Below are 22,792 nucleotides of genomic sequence, written 5' to 3' on the forward strand. Positions count from 1 at the left end.
TGGAAGCCGGTGCTGGAATATGGAGGAGCGCGGATTTTATTCTGGTAAAGACATTGCAGAGGAGTGGCATCATTTCACTTGCTCTTGGGAAGAGAAACTGGAACACAGATTGTAGATGGGCAAAGGAGGCAGCATGAGACAAGCCTCTCTCTTGCAAGCCATCTAGGTGAGAGATAACAGTGGCTTGGAGATGACAATGAAGGTGGTAGGAGGATATTCTAAAAGTAGAGCCAGTTGAATTTGCTAATTGTGATATTGTAAAATATGTATTTGGTCTTCATCCCTGTTTTCTGTCATACAGCTCCTAAAACCCTTGATAAGAATATCCTTTGTGTGCTAATAAGACGACTAATGGCTGGAGGCCCCTTTGTAACTTCTGGATGGGGGCTGCTCACCAGAAAGACCAAGGCATGATCAGGGGTTAGGACTTTTAACCCCATCTCTCAGTCTCTGCAGGGCTGAAGGTTGCATTGATTACCAATGGCCAGTGATGCAATCAGTCATACCTGTAGAATTGAAGCCTCTATGTAAATCCTAAAGGACAGGGTTCAGAGAACTTCTGGATAGCTGAACATGTGGAGGTTCCTAGAAGGTGGCACACCCACCCAGGGAGGACATGGGAGCTCTGCACCCCTTCTCCTATACCTCACCCTATGCAGCTCTCCAACTGGCTGTTCATTCATATGCTTTGTAATTTTTTAAATAATGGTGAATATATATGAAATGTTTCTCTGAATTCTGTGAGCTGCTGTGGAAAAGTAATCAAACCCAAAGAGGTGGGTTATAGGATCTCTGATGTATAGGTGGTTGGTCGAAGTACAAGTCACAACCTGGGATTTGGAATTGGCATCTGAAGAGGGGGGCAGTCATGAGGGACTGAGGGGTGATGCTATGTCCAGGTGGATAGTGTTAGGATTGAATCGAATTAGAGGATGCTCAGCTGGTGTCTGTTGAAGAATCTGGTGTCAGAAGTGTTGAGTGATGTGTGAGAGCAGGAGAAACACTGGTTTTCCCTACATTCTCTTACACAGATGGGTTTGTATTCGGAGAGACTGGAAGGATGGATCTGTCATTTACTGAGATGGGAAGTCACAGCGAGGAACCCGTTAACCATGTATTAAAACTCCATTAGTAATATTAAGGCTGTCCATTCTAGGAAACTGATGATCATCCTTTCAAAGTAGACAGTGAATTCCATTCACACAAAAACATGGGATAAAATTAGTGAAGAGGTGGTGACTCATGCCTGTAATCCTAGCACTTTGGGAGGCTGAGGCGGGTGGATCACCTGGGGTCAGGAGTTCGAGACCAGCCTGGGCAACATGGTGAAACCCTGTCTCCACTAAAAATACCAGGAGTAGTGGTGGATGCCTGTTATCCCAGCTACTCAGGAGGCTGAGACAGGAGAATCACTTGAACCTGGGAGGCAGAGGTTGCAGTGAGCCGAGATCGTGCCAATGCACTACAGTCCGGGCAACAAGAGCAAACCTCTGCCTCGGGCGGGCGGCGGGGACAAGGGGTGGATTAGTGAAGAGGACAATATTGTAACCTACAAAAATTCTGAGTTAGGTCTGTTACTTTTGTTAACAGACTTTTCTGAATAAAGTACTCCAAAGTAACTTGGAGTTAAGACAGTTTAGTATTATGCCTTGGTTTTCAAAACATGAATAGTTGCCTTCTCTTTTCATGAATTTGGATATGAATGCAGGCACTTACCTACATAATTTCTAATATTGATGATACTGGTGTTTCTTAAATTCACTAAAAAATTTTATTTGTAAAGGGTAATCTGCATTTCATTATTTAAGGTTTTTATTTAAAAAGTTTTTTTTTTTTTTTTTTTTTTTTTGAGGTGGAGTCTTGCTGTATTGCCCTGGCTGGTGTCAAACTTTTGGGCTCAAGCAATCCCCATTCCCTACCTAGCCTCCTGAGTAGTTGGGATTGTCACGTTACATTTTGAAAGAAGACAGTTTACAAATGTCTGTTTCCATGCATTTTAAAAGAGGTCCTATTACAAAAGATTCAGTTAATCTCTTTAAATGGAATTTATTTTGGTTTCCTACTACTCTCCATTAAAGTGCATTAATCCTTCTTAACATATGTGTTTATCAACTGCTAGATTGCTGAGTATGTAAAAGCTACTTTGTAAAAGCAATGCTGTAGCTAAAAAAATGTATTGCATAGCAGCCAATGTGATTTAGCCATTTCAACATTGTATTTTATTAACAGGATAGTCCAGACCTAAATAGTGAAAAGATTTCCCTCTCAAATTGTCCCCTAGGAAGAGAAGATTGAAATATAGAGGAATCACTTCTTCTCCTAGTGATTCAGCCTTTTGATGAAGTAGTAATCTGCGTTATTGCAGTTCTTTTAAATGTTAGACAAATCTTAATTCATTTTAATAGTTGCTTAAGAAAATAAAATTTTATGAGGCAAAATACAGCAAAATATTTCAACACCACATTTTTGTTTTTCCAACCAGAGTTTGTTTCATTTACAGACATTGCCATTTATTTTTTATTTTTATTTATTTTTTAGAACATTTTAAATTTTTAATTCTTTATTTACAGGTTGCCTAGAACACTTTTGATTAAGAAAACTGTAGAAAGTAACTGCCAACGCAGTAGGCGGTGGCACGTGTCAGTTTCCACAGAATCCTGCTATGTGGGGTGTCTGAATGCACTGCACGGGGTCTCTGCTCACACTTACTGGAACCAATCATGGCAGATTTTAGTCCACCGGTGGCTTTTCCCCATATTTCTCTGTAAACTTCCGCATTCTTACAGAAATTTTTACAGTCCTTAGAGTATTATTCAGCGTGGTCAGCTCGAAGTGGATGCTTAGGCTGGGGGTCATTCACCAGTGTTATGAAGGACTGGATTACTCGGTCAGTTTTAGTTGCTGGCTTCCAGTTTTCAGCACTAATTACTGACAGACAGACCTGCCCCTTTTAGTGGACGTTTGGATGACAGATCTTTAAGTGTGATCTTCAGTGGTTTGAATCGGTACTCTGCTGTAATGTTGATTTCGATTCTGAAGGCCCCCTTATATGGAGGGTTGTCAGGAACAATAAGCTCTTGCCAAGTCAATAAATTAGCTCCATCCACCTGGAAGTTATGGAAGTTTTTCATTCCACATTTGCGTATTTCTTCAAGCTCCTTCATCAGCCTTCTGCTGGCTGCCATCTTGGATTTGGTGCTGCTCCTTTCCCAGAATGCATCGCAGCCCAACATTGCTGTTTATTATGCTTTATTTTGTTGAGCTTGATGCTTTGCATTAGTTTGTTTACTTATTCAATAATTATATATTGAGTGCTTACTAGAGTTGTCTAGTTTCCCAAAATTGTGAGGTTTATGCTAAACACTGGGGACACAGCAGTGAATGAGACCTAGTCCCTGTCATCCAGGGGCCAATAGGTCACAGGTGTGAATTAGCCCTTTCCCCTGACTTTTGGGATTCTAATTTCAAAGAGGTTGTAAAGGAGACAGTGCCATATTCTTGAACCTTTTAGCCAATTAGGTAAAAATAAATTTTCACATATTTCTGTTGAGCCCACTGGACACCAATATACTTTAATAATTGTATTTAAAATAGAAAACTCCTTCAGTTTGAAGCTGTCTTTTATTTGAGAAAAGTGAAAAACAGATTCGTGGAATATTATAAAAGATGAACAAGTTTGATACCTGAAATAGACAATGCTCCTTTACATGTTATTTTAACATTTGAGAGAATGCTATCCAAATGCAGAATTGGCTAAAGGTGTTAGAAGGAGTCGTTCAAGTTGTCTTAAACCAAGAGTCACCTAGAATTTGGCTGCACCCTGGTATATCAAATATGCTGTATGAGAATGTGCTTATAATTTGATGAGTAATGTGTTTTTATAACAAATGAAGATGCATGTCAGAATGTTGAGCTTGTCAGGTCTCAGTAGGTATTCAAAGAATATGGTAAGAGCAAATGGGTGCCAAACAAAAATTGAGTTTACTTGGATACACAAGAACTCTTCCTTCTGACTTGGTCTGAGAACTTGTTGAAGGCAAGAAACAGTTTCTAACTTCAGCTGAGTGAAAGTGAAAAAGATCAGTTACCTGCAGAAAGTTGCTTGCAGTCAGTTTTACAAAGCTCACTGTTTAAATCTAGTAGTTACCTTTTAATCCCTTCAGATATGTCAGCAAAAATTCTAGTATTTGGAAATATGCCTTGATCACTTACAAAAGGCTGTGGAAGACAGAAGTCATAGTAAGTGTCAGGTATTTAAGAATCTGGTTCAAACTTCCAAACAAAGAATGTTTCTTTGTTTCAGACCTTCAGAATGTTTTAGACCTCAGTGTATTAACAGTTTTCCTAACTATTCAGTTATTCAGTGGTCTTTTACTTTTTATGTTTATTTTTCTCGAGGTGTAGTCTTGCTCTGTCTCCCAGGCTGGAGTGCAGCGGTGCCATCTCAGCTCACTGCAACCTTTGCCTCCCGGATTCAAGCGAATCGCCTGCCTCAGCCTCCCAAGTAGATGGGATTACAGGTGTGCGCCACCACGCCCAGCTAATGTTTGTATTTTTAGTAGAGACAGGCTTTCTCCATGTTGGCCAGGCTGGTTTCAAACTCCTGGCCTCAAGTGATCTGCCCACCTTGGCCTTCCAGGTCGCAAGTAATCTGCTTGCCTCAGCCTCCCAAAGCACTGGGATTACAGGAATGAGCAAGTATACCCAGCCTCATTCACTTACGGTTTTTAATTTTTTTGTGGGGGAAAGGACCAGTGACCATTTTTTTTTTTTTTTTTTGAGATGGAGTCTGGCTCTGTTGCCCAGGCTGGAGTGCAGTGGCACGATCTCGGCTCACTGCAAGCTCCGCCTCCAGGGTTCATGCCATTCTCCTGCCTCAGCCTCCCGAGTAGCTGGGACTACAGGCACCTGCCATTGCGCCTGGCTAATTGTTTTTTGTATTTTTAGTAGAGACAGGGTTTCACCATGTTAGCCAGGATGGTCTCGATCTCCTGACCTCATGATCCGCCCGTCTCAGCCTCCCAAAGTGCTAGAATTACAGGTGTGAGCCACCGTGCCCGCCCCAGTAACCTTTTTGAATATGAGAAGGATCCCAAAGCAAAAGGTGATTTATTTCCTTTCCTTTAATTCTGCCACATTATATGGCACCCCAGCATCTAAAAGAATCTTCTCATGTGTGAGATGAATGTGTTGGACTTCTTTTGAAAAGAGTCAGATTTTATATTCATTTAGAAATATCCATGCCTATAACGTGGTTGCAGTTGTACTTGACACACTGTTGTTTATTTAACTGTGTTTCACCCTTTATTTAACTGTGTTTCACCCTTTCATCTTAAGCTCACACTTAACCGCATTTCTCTTTGTTGCATAGTTTAACCCTGACTCTCTGGCTCTTCATCTGATCTGTCTGCCTTGCTTTTGTATCTGAACAATATGTCTCATCACCTGACCAAAATGCTCTGCCCCCATAGGTCTCAGCTTAGATGTTACTGCTTGGAATGCTTCCCTGAACAATGCTTTCCATATTCTCAAAGGGAGTACTTAATCCCAGTAAAATATTAGTGCTCCTGAATTATGGCATTCCTCTGCATGCATCAGACTAGTTCTCATAGTGGTCCATTTAGTCTAACTTGTGCAGATACAAGATTAGTCTCTTTCTTGTTCATTGTTCTTAGTGCCTTATTTAGCACATGGAACGTATCAATGATGCCTAATGAGTGTAACTGAAACAAAGTAATTTGTTTAGAATTTGGAAGTCATTTGTCTTAATGTGTATTTCTCTCCCTTTTCTGGTCATCAGCATTAGAACTATTGAAGTCATCTTCAATCTCTCTCTCATCCATTTATTAAATCATTCACCAAGTTTTGACAGTTTTCCTTTGCAATGTGTCTCTAAATGGTCATCCTCTTCTCCTTTCTCAGATTAGGATTCTTGTTTTCTTTACTCATTGGTAAAACAAGTTTGGGAAATGCTAGTTAAGCAGTTAATGGTTTAGTTACCGCAGGACTTGACAAAACCTCGAATGAAGGAACATTGTAAATTTTTATAGAAGGAATGCAGGATAGAACATTTGCTATATTTGTTTGATCAGAGAAGCTTTTTTCCATCTCAGGGAATCTTATGTGGTTAATGATCTGCAAAACCCACCTGGGAGAATATGCTGGTAGAATTGTGCAACAGTCACCCTCTCATCATGGGCTGTGGATCATTTGACTTTAGCTTAATGATAGACATCAGCTATAGACAGCAAACACATGGAAGGGAAGCATGCCAGCCTCATGACACTGAATGGCTGCTGACCCTCGCACTCTTTTGGTAGCTCAGACCATGTTGATTAGCTGAAGGGGCCCCAAGTAGGGAATTATTCACCTGATTCGCCCGCTAAAGACACTGCTAATTATTCTTGCAGTATTTCCTCAATGCTGTCTTGATAAGATTTAAAGAGTTTTTTTAGCCTCTGCTTTTAGGCACCTTCAGAAAGAATGCCATCGTATTCCGATCTAATGCCTGCCTACCACTGTTTTGAATCTGTAGGTGCAAGGGATTTAAAAGCCAACCACAGTGAAGTTGAGTTTTTATTTCCGAGATTTGTGATTGACTGGTTTTGGATGACAAACTTGATAATGTATTTTTTTTTTTTTTGAGACTGAGTCCCACTGTGTCGCCCAGGCCGGAGTGCAATGGCACCGTCTCAGCTCACTGCAACCTCCGCCTCCCAGGTTCAAGCAGTTCTCTTGCCTCAGCCTCCCAAGTAGCTGGGATTATAGGTGACCACCACCACACCTGGCTAATTTTTTTTGTATTTTTAGTAGAGACGGCATTTCACCATGTTGGCCAGGCTGGTCTCGAACTCCTGACCTCAGGTGATCTGCCCGCCTTGGCCTCCCAAAGTGCTGGAATTACAGGCGTGAGGCACTGTGCCTGGCCAACATTTGATAATGTAGAAGTCATTTGCTGAGGTATCGGTATGTAGGTGGCAAAAACAATGGAAAGAGAGAACCATGATTTGTCAAGAGTATCTAAGAACTAAGTAAAATAGAAAGTTCAATTTTTGGTTAAAGAAGTCAGAGAGGAAAAGCCTGTAAAATGTTAGATACTTTTTGTCATTGTTTTGAATATAAGTAGGCATCATGTTCGGGAAATCATGTTGTTGACACATTGATAATCCCATTAGATTTTTCCAGATGCTCTGAGTCCTCCTTCCTCAGCTCTGTTTCTCTTACATCTCAGATTCGATCTATCTGAAAATCTTATTCCACCTGACTTCCAAATATCTAGAGTGTCACTATTTAACTATCTACACAGTCACCATCATCTGTTGCTGAAATGATCTGTTGCCTGCTTCCACTCTTGCCTCCTTACAGTTTACTCATCACACAGCAGCAAAACTAATCCTTTGAAAGGTGAATCAGACCATGCCATTTCTCTGCAATCTTGCAATTGCACCAACTCTCATTCAGAAGAAAATTTGACATTCTTCACCCAGGCAATGAGCTCAGCCATCATCTGTCTCCCTGTGATATCTTTGACCTTATGTTGTACACTTTCCTCATTTACTCACTCTAGGCACATCAGCTTCTGGCTCTTGCTTGAACCTGTTAAGCATATCTTTACCTTGGATTTTTTTGTGCTTGCTGTTTCCTCTGCCAGGAATGTACTTTTTTCTAACGTACACATATATTATTTTTTCACTTCCTTGCCTGTGCTCCAGTTTTCCTCATGAATAGTCTTCACCATATCACTTTATTTAAAACAATTCATTCACACTTCCCCTCACCACTCTATCTTTACCTAACTGTATTTTCCTGCATTGTTTGTATTACCAGCTGACATGTTATTTTCTTATATGCTGCCTTCTTTAACTAGAATGTAAGCTCAATAAGAGGAGGGCTTTGTTTGTTTGTTTGTTTGTTTATTTATTAACTTTTAAGTTCAGGGGTACATGTGCAGGTTTGTTATGTAAGTAAACTCAGGTCATGGGGGTTTGTTGTACAGATTATTTGGGCACTCAGGTATTGAGCCTGGTACCCATTATTTATTTTTCCCGGTCCTCTCCTTCCTCCCACCCTCTAGCCTTCAATAGACCCCAATGTGTGTTGTTCCCCTCTATGTGTCCATGTGTTCTCATCATTTAGCTCCCACTTATAAGTGAGAACATGTAGTATTTGATTTTCTGTTCCTGTGTTAGTTTGCTAAGGATAATAACCTCCAGCTCCATCCATTTTCTTGCACAGGACATGATTTCATTTTTGTATGACTGCATAATACTCCATGGTGTATATGTACCTCATTTTCTTTATCCAGTCTACCATTGATGGGCATTTAGGTTGATTCCATGTCTTTGCTGTTGTAAATAGTGCTGCAATAACCATACATGTGCATGTGTCTTTATGACAGGACAATTTATATTCCTTTGTGTATATACCCAGTAATTGAATGTGTGGGTTGAATGGTAGTTCTGTTTTTAGCTCTTTGTGGAATAGACACACTACTTTCTACAGTGGCTGAACTAATTTATACTCCCACCAACAGTGTATAAGTGTTTCTTTTTCTCCACAGCCTCACCAGCATCTGTTACTTTTTGACTTTTTAATAATGGTCATTCTGATTAGTGTGAGATGGTATCTTATATTGTGGTTTTGATTTGCATTTCTCTAATGATCAGTCATGTTGAGTTTTTTTCATATGCTTGTTGGCCGCATGTATGTCTTCTTTTGAAAGTGTTTATTCATGTCCTTTGCACACTTTTTAATGGAGTTGTTTGCTTTTTTCTTGTGAATTTAGGTTCCTTGCAGATGCCAGATATCAGACCTTTGTCAGATGCATAGTTTGCAAAAATGTTCTCCTGTTCTGTAGATTGTCTGTTTACTCTGTTGATAGTTTCTTTTGCTGTGCAGAGCTCTTTAGTTTAATTAGATTTCATTGGCTTTATCTTACTTATTGCTAAAGAGTAGTGCTTGTAGCAGGATTCTGGCATGAGTAGGCATGCACCAGATGCTTGCCAAATAAATTAAGATGAAAGAATGTGTGAGCAAGCCCTCTTGTTTGTTATGGAATTCAGTATTTACTAGGAAATGGTAGGCTGCTTTTCAGTAAATCCCTGTCATGTCTCTGTGTTTATTCTAAAATTGGTAAGCTTTCCAACTATAAACAAACAGATAAAAACCATGTTAATTGTTCCTCTCCTATTTCTCTCCTTTTCTTTTGTAGCATGATGCCAGGTGAGTATTTAAAAACATTGAAAAGATTGGGAAAGGTCTAAGAGGTGGAAAGTAGAATAATCCATTCAGATAGCGCCTCTTGGGTCTCCCTGAACAGATTTTAGGTACTGTTACTGTGTGATGTATCTAAAGCTTTCCTGCATCAAAGCATTGCTCGCTGGAACATTCGTCTCAATGTAACACACTTAATGATAAATTGGCATTTGACCACAATAGATAGTATTTTTCCTTAATAAAATAAATACATGAGAAAAAATATTTAAATGTATGAACTGACTGAAAATGAACTGTCCATTTAAATATTTATATCCAGGACATCTCAACAACCTATAGGTTCCCTCATGAAGGGATCAGCTCCTTAGCAGCACTCCTTCAATGAGCAGAGAGAGTATATATTTTAGAACCTTTAGAGAGAATTGGAGGCATTTACTATGTTTTGCTTTAAATGAGTTTGCTGAGTGACAGGAAAAAGTCAGATAGCTTAAGTTTGCTAAAACACAGAAGCAGGTAGAATTTTAAAACGCTGAATTTTGTAATATGTTCCCTGGGGGTTAGTTTGCTTGTGTAATATATCATACCACCAAAGAGATATTTTACAAACAAATTTGGGGAGAATTTAATAAAACAAGTATTAGCGTTTCACATTCAAACTATAAAGTTGACTTCTTAGGAAATTATATGCCCCAAATATTGAGGGAAACATGTATCTCTCTGCACTGCAGCATGAACCAAGCCCCATATGACCTAAATCTATAGCTCCAAAGCAAAACTAACTTATAAACAGACCAGAGTTCCAGTGATTAAAAACATGACCAGCTCTGTACAGTACTCTAGCTAAATTAATGCTGTAATAAAGAATTATTACCAAAAAATTTGCTGGAAATACAATTATGTTTATGTGTGTCCATGGGTAGAGTTGCCAAACATTGCATGGGGGTGCAATTAGTAATTTGGTTATTTCAGTTTATTAGAAGTTTAATAATCCTTTATAGCTCCCTTTTATCTTTACAGAATAGCACTTAATGACTGGTAAAAAGAATTAAAGCTATGGACTTGCCCACAGGAATCAAGCAAAGGGGTTATGCTTTTGGATGAGTTTGCCAGCTGGGAACCATACTGAGAATAACTATTCTCTCTCAGACTAAGCATGGAGATGCTTTATCAAGTAGCCTTAGCTTTTGCTTTCTCTTCCCTTGGTTGAGTTATACCAAAGCCTCCTTCCAGGAAATCCCCTTAATCCTTTTTTATACAGTCAAATCAATCACTTCTTTATCAGAAATGCACCTATGTCCAACAAAAAACAAAAACCACATAAAACAAACAAAACCTGACAATTCACATAGCGAGAAAATTTCAAGCAAAATCTAAGCAAGGACATTGAGTGGCAAAGGAATTCCTTTCTAATATGGAATACACTACAGAAAAAGTATTCTATTTCCTAATTCTGAGCAGGGAAATTTTTCTGTTTATTTTATTATTATTATTCTATTCTAAATTTTCTATTTTTTTCATTAATTTTGCTTTTAATATTAACGTTGTTCTACTGAGATCTTAAATTTATATGAGTAGCTTAGATTTTTCTAGGGCTCCCAATAGTATTATACTTGTAGTATTTCACTTATGGATAAAACAAGGCGTATATGAAGTAAAATTTATGCATATACATGCATATAACACATAAAAATATTTGCATATATGCACAACTTAATTCCTGTGTTTTATTTTTCATTATACAAAATATTTTAACTATAATTCTATATATACACGTTGTATATATAAATTATTATATAATATTATCTCAGTGGTTGATTCAGAATAGAATACAGATTTCCTTAAGTTTCAATGCAATTAGATAGAAAAGGATATAATGTCTGTATTCAAAGTAAGGGTTAATCTACTTTTGGTAGGTTAAAAGTAGAACATTTTCTTATCTGAGTTATTATATCTGTTAAAAAATAACTTGTAACATAATTAAATGTGTCATAGTTGGTTTATTACAATGCTGTAAAAAATTTTTTTAAGAAGAACTCCTGAACTATGCCCTGATTAAATTAATTAACATGTCACATAGATTGCCATTTAGAAAGGTTATTTCCCTAAAATTGCTGCATTTTGAGCCTATCTTCTCAGTAAGTTTTCACAATGTTATTTTTTTATATAGTTAGATATGATTATTTTGGTGATTCCTTTAGATATTAACTTTACTAATTGACAGATATGATCTTTACCTTTTTTTTTCCAAAAATATTTCCAGATTTTTTTCTTCTTGATTTCAGAAATTTGAATTATTTTATATACTAGTGAATTTTCATCATGTTGTACATGTTCATCTTCACATAGCTGTATTTATTGTTTATAAAACACTTAGTTGTCCTGCTTATTGCAAAAGTACAAAGAGCAGTGCTTGGTGCCTTTGTAGCTTTGTCTCAGGATTGTTAATATGTTTCCTGGAAGTTCTACTATTGATTGACGCATATATGCCTCTGCAGTTCCCATTTCTATCTGATGTAGTGTTGAGTTTGTTGCCACTATTTCCTTGTTTTTTCAAGAATAGTCCTTTTACTTATCCTGAGTTTTATCGAGGTATATAAATATTAAGCTTTCCAAAAGAAACAATTCTGGGATGAATATGTAATGTTAGACAAATCTTTTTGTATAGGTTTAAGAGAGTGCTGGGTTACAGTTTAGAAATAGCATCTGGTCAGTAGTTCTCTCCCACCTTCTTACTAATGTGCCCTTAGAAACACAGGAAAAGATGTATGCAGAAAACTGTGGAGACAGTCAACCTACTGCCTGTCTGGGAGGAGTTTTCACTACTAGAAGCAAATAAAACTGGAAAGAATGCCATTCTTGTCTTCCTATCTACTGTCAGACAAGTAGAGCAAAAGAAAGCCCCCCAGAGAAAGCCCCTCAGTTTTGCTCTACTTGTCTGGTGGATAAGAAGACAAGCTGTCCTTCCTAAGAGTCAGAAACGTAAGATTCAGAAACATAGAGCTACTCCAGTGAAAAGCAAAGCCAGACATTAGGATACTGTCCATCTTCTGCGTGGATATAGCCTTTGAGGCCATCAGACTATTGTCTACACGATATTATATAGTCATGAACATGGTGTTTACTGTGGCTCACGGAATGATTGAAACATGCTGATGGTAAAACCTTAAGAGGGCAAAAAATTTGAATTTATACAAAAAGAATATGTAAGATATAAAAATATGTAAATAAAAGTGCCTAGATACAAGGATGATGGAAATATGTCAGATGTTAACACTGCTTTCTTATCAGATGGGGAAATTATGGATGACTTTTCTTCCCTAAATTAGTGTTTCTTTGTGCTTCTGAAAATGTGTACCATATCCTTCTGTTATTTATAATTTTGTACATTGAGTGTGAATCAAGTTACTGTTTAAACAAAAGGAAAGAATGGGTGGAAAATATAAGACATTTATATTTTTAGTAATATCTTTTAATATCTGTAATTTCATGTAAAATTTTCAGCCATCCCAGAGGTAGACTTCTATTAATATTTTACAATTATGACTAGGATGGTTGTGAAATCTTTCCAACTCCAAACCCCCTGGTCCTTCTACTATGCCTTGTTACAAACAGAAAATCATCCTTATACAAAGCCTCAAAGGCAGAAAATATATAAAATAAGTATAAGTTTGTTGTGTGTATAAAGTAAAAATTTTAAAGACATTCTTGAGGTTACTGGCATAATTTCTATCTTTTTAAATTTACATATACCTTTTAATGTGTTTGTTACTAGTAATACATGAAGAAAAAATAATGTATAATTTGACCATCAAGAGATTGTTCTACATTGTAGAGCATGTTCTTCATATTTTAGTGTGTGTACATTCATACATATACATTCAAAGGTTTCATAGCATTTATCTGCAATGTATACTTCAAAAATTTTCAATTTAATACCATTAATGATAGGAAGATAAGATACTTTTGAGTTATACTAGTTTTATTGTGTATCAGTAGTGCCCACTCAAAATCAGAACCTACTGTAATATAAGCAGTAAGATATTGAATGAAAAGAATCAATTACAGTGATAACAGAAGGACTGGAGGTGCAAAAGAGAGAAAGGGCTGTTATCTAAATATCAGAAGGCTGTTACCACCCAAGGCTGGAGGCCATGAAATCGCGTTTGATACTGAGTTGCAGGAGAGACTGGTGCTTCTGCTGTGATCTTAAAACAGCATTGTGCCATTGTGGCATAGCAGTCTTCTAGGAGCCAATACTACTACTGTCTCTGAAACTATCAGGCTGGATACCATAGTCACCTACAGTGGTTGTCAGTAGCCCTCTGCTGCTGTTGACTCAGCAGAAAAAAATACCCTATACTTCTTCCACCTTCAGATCTCTAATCAATGCCTCCCATTGGCAGGACCTGATGAGAAGCCAGCTGGCTAATGATTGTGAAAAATGAGGTTTACTGAGTCTTCCTGACTCCTGTGAATCAGAAAGATGGCGATGGAGTTGATGGCCAATAAAGAGTTTGCACACATTTATTCATTAATTCATTTTAGTAATTTTCTTCTTTCTTACTGCTTGTTTTATAACCTGCGAGTAAATAATCCACAATAATGGCAATTCATTGGCTGAAGGCATACACTGTAATTTATTAAAGGCAAAATATTGTTAGGAAATGAATAATTGGAGAAATAGCATGGTATCAAGAAAGATATATGTGCTTTTCTGAAGCATCTCATACATAGTTTATAAGAAGAATGCAATGTGAAAAAGTAAAATCAGATAAATCTTTAAGCTTTTGGAATAATCTGAAAGTTGTATATGGTAATGGCATGGTAGAATTCACATAACTGATTAGTTAGAACAAAGGCAATACTACTTTTTCATGATGGAAAGTAAACGTAATAGTCTTCTCAAGATTATTAGCAATTTTTCCTTAAAATGTTTGCATCTGAAAAGATAGCTTCAGCGTGATTATTTTAAAGCCTGTGTTTAAGTAGGGAAGTGGGACTTGGCGATCTCAGAGGAGTTCTGTAGCCTCCATGCCCCTGCTCCCCCCTTTCCATGGCTCACTACTGCCATTCACATAAGCAAACACTACCTTCCCTCAGTCATTCAGATCACGGATGAATGCCATTCTGTGTTTAGCTTAACCACCATCATTCTTGATAAAATATAACTTTTTACTTGAGTAATGCATACCTAGCATAATAGGCTACAGTATTTCTTGAAATGTAGAGTCCGTATCAGTGGTGATATAAAAGATTGTTTTACATGCAACCAGATATGCTGGTAGATAATATTAAGTGTTTACTAAATTATTTGCTTTTCATTTCTACTCTGATGTTACTGATTGAGATAAGGGGAGCAGATCTCACCTTGGAGCTAGGATGCTTTCATGTCCCTCCAGCCCTCACTGATTATCTTTGTAACAGAGAGCAGGCCTCAGGCTAGATATTTGTCAGAAATAAGAGGGTCTTGTGAGAATTGAAAAAGATGGCATTGTCTTTCCTTGACTTTAGTTTTATGGCCACTTTGTTCTTATATAAAGTATTACTGAGTTTCCATTTAAGTAGTGACATAAAGTTTTAACAAATAAATCCAATTGGAAACAAAATTTTACTGATAGAAGAAGACTAAGCATACAATATTATGGGTGGCTGGTCCGTAACATGATAGAATCACCAAGGTAATTGCTATGTGAATAATTGAAATTTTGGAAGCAGTAATATATGTAGCACATTTGCTTCTATCTTTTTCTTCTTTAAGTTAATTTTACATAAAGATATAAAACAGAACTATAGGCTTATCTAGAAAAGCTAGATAAAGATAATCATTCATCTACGTCTTTCTCTAGGTAATGTATGTATTAAGCTTTGGGCCCAACCCAGTAACTGAAAGGGATGATGGTGATGATGATTATTGATTATTGTTTTTTTAAAAACCTTGATTCCTATTAAAATACTCTTATAGCAAATTGTAATGAATTTTTCCCAGTTGGTTTACCAAGTGCATAAGAAACAGATATCAGTAAAAATGTCAATGTACACATTTATAATACCTATCTTTTCCCCAAAATGGCTTATTATTATCTATCTGCAATGTATCAGAATATAAATAGTATTAGACGATTTTAAATATATCAATTAGAATGGGAATGAAAGGAGTACTGAAGGAAGGAAAAGAGATGAAGTGACAAAGCACTTTTTTTTGGCCACCTCCCTGCTGCATGTGTCTACTTTGGGTGCTACTTAGATGTAGACAGAGTTGGCACCACCAAACAGGGTTATTACTAATCTTGGATCTCACATATAACTTTTAATTTTAGATTGAAAATATAAGAAAAGTGTTCTTATCATTGACAAGTAATTAACCCAAGAATTTCCAAATCAATTTTGAATATCAGGAAGATTAAAAATTGAACTATTAGAGGCCAGGCGTGGTGGCTCATGCCTGTAATCCCAGCACTTTGGGAGGCTAAGATGGGCAGATCACTTGAGGTCAGGAGTTCGAGACCAGCCTGACCAACATGGCAAAACCGCGCCTCTACTAAAAATAGGAAAATCAGCTGGGCCTGGTGGCACGCACCTGTAGTCCCAGCTTTTCAGAAGACCGAGGCGGGAGAATCACTTGAACCTGGGAGGCAGAGGTTTCAGTGAGCTGAGATTGTGACACTGTACTCCAGTCAGGGCCATGAGCAAGACTCCACCAAACAAACAAACAAACAAAATCAAACTACTTTTTGGTTGTTTGTGAAGATTAGGGTCAGTAATAGACCCCTTTTAATAATTGTATTTTTCTCCTCAGAGTTGCCATATAGATCATTCTATATCTATATGGCATATTTTGTTTTGTTTTGTTTGCTCTATTTTAAATTTTAGTTTGATTTTTTTGGATTTTAAAAAATGTCAATGTCTAAAGTTTTCTTTTATTCTTCATTTACTCTAAACATTTACTTCAGGCTTTCATGCAATTTGGCATTCATTTAGTTAAAAACCTCTTGTAAAATATCAACATACTTTAAGAAAGTAAAATCTATATTTTTTTTGAGTCAGCATCTCACTCTGTCATCTAAACTGGGGTGCAGTGGCAGGATCATGGCTCACTGTAGCCTTGACCTTCTAGGTTCAAGGGATCCTCCTACTTCAGCCTCCTGAGTATGCCACCATGCCAGGCTAATTTTTAATGTTTTTTGTAGAGATGAGGTCTCCTTATGTCACCTAGACTCGTCTCAAACTCCTGGCCTCAAGCAATCCTTTTGTCTTGGTCCCCCAAAGTGCTGGGATTACAGGCATGAGCCACTTCACCTGGGAAATCTATACTCTTGTTTATGCCCATGATAAATTATCTCAGTTATAGTACATCATCTGTGTCTATCTAAGGAGAGGAATGAGAAGAGTAGCTATTGCCACGAATGAGACTTTTTGAGAATAAACATGAAAATAACTTACAGATATTTTAAGTTCCAGGTATCAAAATTGTTACAGTATGAAAAGCAATAGACTAGGAGTCAGAAGACTTTTAAGTCATCAGTGACAGAGCTGGAGATAAATATGTGATGTCTGTAAATCTCCATTTCTTTATAAAATGGAAATAATTATCTTTTCCTTTTCTACCTCACTGCGTTTTTTGCAATATTAAGTATATAGCTAAGTAATTTGTATGTATTTTTAAAACCCTACGTAATTATGTTATACTTGTTATTTGTTGCTCAAATCTTAATGCTATATACCTAATATCTAAGCATCTTGTGATTTATTCCGAGATGAAGAATCATCTAAGCCTATGGTAAACATATCAAAAGGTATTATTTTGCTTATATCATAGAAAACAGTTTCTAGATCTACAAGGATGTATAGTTGGAAGTGGAAAATATATTTTCTGAAAGACTAGTGAATCTGCTCTTGTTGTTTTCATACTTCTTTCAGTACTCTCCCAATATATTTTTAAATATTACATTTTCTACTTACAAAAGTAGTATGTACCTGCCGAGGAAAATGCAGAAAAACATCAAGAAGGGGACAAAACCTACTTAATTGCACTTCCCAGGCTGGGGAACTGTTTATAGTTTGGCGTAGTTCCTTTGTTTTGTGTCTGTGTGTTTGTGTGTGTGTGTATTATACATGTGTGTTTAATTCTTGTTTTAGACTTTTTTATTTTACAAAATGAAGACCATACGGTATAAAGAATGTGTACACCCTTTATAGCTGGATTTTTCACTTAATTTATTTATCTGAAAAGCAGAACCATTAATATTCGTTACCAGTTAGTTTAGGTTGTTAATGATAATATTTACTAATGATACTGTTAGGCTCACAGTTAATTTTATGTTGCAATCATTATTCTGCACTTGCCACTAGATGGCTCTGTTCTCAGAGTGACTATTTTTCCAGAAGAAAAAGTGCCCTGTATCATTGAAATGATGGGAAATTTTATTGCCCTTATTAACATTATATGGAATGCACACAAATAAAATTGCATAATAATTGAACAGAGTATGCCTGTGATAATTTAAATGGTATTTCAATAGATTCACAAATTTAATATATCTTCTTCAAAATGAGGGTTATATTTAACTTAGAAAGCAATATATTCACTTAACAAGGTTCACTGCCACTCAGTAAATCAATATTGGAATTATTTTTTCATCTCTTGCGTTTTATATCTATAACTTTGATGTTGAGTACATTATTTTTTCCCTTTACTTGACTGATTTTTATCATAATTATCTTTTCTGTACTTCAGTATGATGACTGCTATTCTGTAGGCCCGAGAAATATACTATATATAAGTAAGATTTTTTTCTGGATGGCTATGATGGTAAGATGTTTTACCATGAACTGAATCATGATTACTCTCAAAGCCAGTCTGGTTTTGGGTTGGTCCTAAGCCCATACTAAATTCTATGGCCAGGATTGTACACTATGCAAATTTTCATTCTCCTTGAAGACTGAGTGCAGGACTATAATTGCTGATGTGGGACTGAATAAAATGAGACCTATGGATACAGACATTAGTCTCTCATGTGCAAAGAAGATGTGTTCTTTGTTTATACAAAGCTTTCTAGACGTAGCCAACTAGTTACCATCAAGTCATATTTTCTAGAGAGAAAAACAGATATTTTAGGATAAACATTCTTACCACATGATGAACTGATAAAATATCACACTCTATTTATACCCCTAGCAAATCTCAGTATTATGAATTAAGAAGCAGTTACATATGAGAATATGAAATTCTAAAAATGAAATTAGAAGTTTAGCCATTGTGCATAACTTCCTGTGTTTTAAGGTTCATGATACCCCATTTTTATTTTCAATTTTTAAAAAATGTGTAGTTATATATAGTTCATTAAATTCCAGGTCTAAGTTCATCAAATCTTCCTTTCTGAAGATAAAAGTCGATGAAATTGAAGGTTGCTTAACAGTTTCTTCTCTTTAATAGCAAGTCATTGTTTTCATTTTTGCAGAATATGTATTCCAAGAACAGAGTAGCCCTTATATTGGTTCATATTACGTTGTTGGATTACACACGCCCACAGCTCTGATAGTAAAACTTTCTACCAACTCCCCAAGCTAAGTACTTATGTGTTTTAGAATGTTAATTCTCTAGGTACGTTTAAAAAATGTATTTATTTTATTTTATTTATTTGTTTATTTTTTTGAGACAGTCTCACTTTGTCGCCCAGGCTGGAGTGCTGTGGTGCGATCTTGGCTCACTGCAACCTTTGCCTGCCAGGTTCAAGCAATTCTCCTGCCTCAGCCTCCCGAGTAGTGGGACTACAGGCGCACGCCACTGTGCCCAGCTAATTTCTTGTATGTTTAGTAGAGATGGGGTTTCACCATGCTGGCCAGGCTGATCTTGAACTCCTGACCCTGTGATACGCCCGCCTCAGCCTCCCAAAGTGCTGGGATTACAGGCAGGAGCCACCGCACCCAGCTGGTACTTTTATTTTAAAAATTTAAAATGGTAGCCTGTCCTAAATAAAATAGGAAATATAGAAGTTGAAAGTCCTGGAGATGGATGAAATAGGGAAAGAAGATAGGACAAACAGTTCCTACTTCTTAGAACTTGAGAGACTATATCTCAAAGAATATTCCAGAACAGGGAAGTGTTATAAATAATACCAACTTGTGCCAAAAATATTACTCATATTAGATCTCTCTTTTGGGGATTTTGGATCAATAAGAAACCGTGTTTCAATGGAAGTGGTGCAGAGCCCGTTGCCTAGTGTGAAGAGCCAGTGAACTAAGTCAGCAGGTTAAAACCTGACCCCCTGGCCCATTTATTTTTCTCTCTTTGGACTCTTGAAAAGCATGTTCCCTAGAGATCTATCCAAATAGTCACTGGAGTCCTGAGGCCCCACCCTTTGTCCAGTACACTGAACTGTGTTATGCAACAGGGAAATTGTTCCCATTCCAATTCCTGACAGCCAGACTCTTGGAAGACAAGCAAAGAAACAGGATGCGCCTATGGAGCACAAACACTTAGCACTGGCAGCTACGATCTGTGAACGAAACTATTTTTTATATAAGCAAGTAATTTTTTAAAAAAAATCCAAATATTATGAAGCATATAAACAAAGGTTCTAATAATTAAGAGTTCTTGCTGAATGCAAAGCAACAATTCTCCTGTGTTTCAATGAGGTGAGGAAGTGAATGAAATAAACAGATGCCATTCAGTGGACCATCTAACAGGGTGCGCTGACTTGTATTTAAGTGATTATAATGTGATATAATGAATGGTCATGAGTAATACTTCGAATGTGAATGCTTTATTAAAAATTTTCAGTGTACTTTTAAAGAAATTATTTAAGAGTTAAATTATCACTAGTGTATTATTTTTAAATGTCTCATATAAAAGGCAATTTTTTCTCTGTGTGTTTCTGGCTCTGTTTTTCAGTAGTTACTGTTCTAGAAAAATCTAATGTGAATGTAAAAATCACTTAATCTATTAAAAAGTATGACTATATAATTGTGGCTTTGTGTGTGATAGATGAAGTTTGAATTTTAGGATAAGTGTTTTATTTTCTTTCTTCTTAGCCATCACCGCCTGTCCCAGTTACTAAAGGTACCTGTCTTTTCCCCTCATCAATTTTTTGTTTGAAAGATAAATGAGATCTTAAGCGTATGCTTCTCATTTTATAGTTATGAGTGCAAAAAATAAATTGCCATTTGAACTCCAGAGTTGAATTCAAAATTTTCAGAAATAAGCACATACTTCATTTGTTTTTTGCGACTTCTTTGTTTTTCTCCTTGTTGGGTGGGTAGCCTTTGTTATATATGCCTTCCAAAGCTCTTCTCCTGATTGTTGAACTACTTATATGTTAGTTTAATAGGTACACTCATTTTTTTCTATGTAATTGGAAGTGAAAGGAGGCTGATGTTAAACACGAATTCTTAGCTATTGGTTGTTTTCATCTTTTAAACTTTTCTGATTTGAGGAAAGGTAGACTTGGTTAAAATGATAGATTATAAGTATGTGAAATGTCTGAATGAGATCCTTTAAGGAAGAAAATAAAAGGAATAATGATGATGCTTTTTTTTTGGTTTGTATATCTAGGAATCTTTATTTCTGAAATGATTTATATTAATAAAGATAGTGTAGGAATGGCTTTCTATATTCCTGCCTAGTATTCTTTCTATTAATTCATAGTCTAGATGTTTTCACATGAAAAGGTTTATAAAAATGAATTTATTATGCGTGCTTATATAAAGGAGGATTTTAAAAATATTTTATTCTTATATGTGATACACTATTAAAAACATTGAAATATATATATCTGCAGTTATCTTTTACTAAATTTTGAACTTCTTACACATTTTAAAGATATCTACTTTATTCTGAATATTTGAGGTATTTAGACAGTAAAGAGTTGGTCAATGGGCCGGGCGCGGTGGCTCCCGCCTGTAATCCCAGCACTTTGGGAGGCTGAGGTGGGTGAATCATGAGGTCAAGAAATCAAGACCATCCTGGCCAACATGGTGAAACCCCATCTCTACTAAAAATACAAAAATTAGCTGGGCATGGTGCCAAGCACCTGTAATCCCAGCTACTCGGGAGACTGAGGTAGGAGAATCACTTGAACCCGGGAGGTGGAGGTTGTAGTGAGCTGAGATTGGGCCACTGCACTCCAGCCTGGTGACAGAGCGAGACTCCTTCTCAAAAAAAAAAAAAAAAAAAAAAAGAGTTGCTCAATGGATACGAACATTTCTTGAAACACTTACAAAATTAATAGCACATTTTCTTTTTGTAGCCAGCTTTGTGATTTTGTCCCTAATGTTTAAACAAATTAAATAGCATTGTTTAGGTTTTAAAATAGCAACATTATTGTATTAGGATTGATTTCGATACATAAATTCATTACCGGCATTTATTTTTCCATTTGCAATTGATTTAAAATCGAGTCTTCCCTTTCATACCCTGAGCTGTCTCAGAATCATGCTTGCTTTCTTTTTAATAACATTTTGCATGTTATACATTTTACATTTGTATGTGTTGCTTATTACCATTAATCTTTTGTCTTAAAATTAGAATGACCAATGATTATGGTCTGTACTGGCCTGTGGTCTTGAGCAAGTTATTTAACCTCTCTGAAACTCATTCTGTAATCTGTGAAATTGGCCCAAGAATGTGGGATCTATAAGACTGATTGTAAACATTAAATGAAATGATAAGGATACATGTCTGGCATGACATTAGAAATGTAGTAAATTGTTGCTAATCATGGCTATATAAACATGCCAGAGGTGATTCAAATTACACTGACAGCAAGGGCTGCCTGGTCTTTCAGGTTACACTGTCCTTCCCCTTCTATACACAGCTTCTCTGTAGTTCCCTTCTATACACAGCTTCAAACATGCCAGACCTAAGAGAATTATTTCACTGTTGTTATTTTGACTTTTAACCTAACTTCTGTTGAGAGAAATTAAAAACAAGTACTTAAAAATTGTTTGTTCACTGGATGTTAGTGGATTGGGAAGGACTGTAATTGGGTTTTGTAGGACTTCTCTACACAAAGGATGGAAGAGCCACTAAGCATCCTCTCAAAGTTTCAAACATATTTTCTGGCAGGAGTTACTTTGTTAAATAATTCTAGAGGAGAGCTTACTAAGTAGCTTATTTTGCAAACTGTGAGGCTGCCACTCAGTCACTAAGTGTATCATTAATGTGGTCTAATTATCTGAGTCCTCACAATTCCACGCTGAACTGGGAGGAGAAGTCCAAAGCCTTGAAGCCCACTGCCTCTTCTCTACATTTCAGAACCCAGTGATAATATGCTTGAGAATTATTAAATATCAGGTATAAGGAGTCAGAGATGCTGAACAGAAATCACATGATTACCATTATTATTTTTTATGTTTTTTGCAGATTTTGAGACATATTTGTTCATGTTTAGCCCTTAAATACCCCTAAGCCATTCTCTAACACGGAATGACTGATATTTTTCAAATTGTCCTAGCCACCGTAGTAATGAATACCCTTCTAGTTACTTGGGTGAAACGTCCAAGATCCATTTTTGCCTGCCTTCTGAACTTCATTCCTTACTTTTGTTATGTTGTAATATCCTGCCAGTTTCATGTCTGT

General features: G+C 36.6%; 1 protein-coding gene and 1 pseudogene across 2 annotated transcripts in view; one reads left to right on the plus strand and one right to left on the minus strand.

Moving 5' to 3' along the window:
• The window catches only part of PDE3A (phosphodiesterase 3A), a 312,000-nt gene that overhangs the window by 77,060 nt on the left and 212,148 nt on the right, over positions 1-22,792 (plus strand). The window lies entirely within an intron of this gene.
• LOC107000792 (ubiquitin-conjugating enzyme E2 L3 pseudogene) lies at positions 2,731-3,207 on the minus strand (annotated as a pseudogene).

Source organism: Macaca mulatta, chromosome 11, assembly GCF_049350105.2.
Source record: "Macaca mulatta isolate MMU2019108-1 chromosome 11, T2T-MMU8v2.0, whole genome shotgun sequence".
NCBI classification, from domain to species: domain Eukaryota; kingdom Metazoa; phylum Chordata; class Mammalia; order Primates; family Cercopithecidae; genus Macaca; species Macaca mulatta.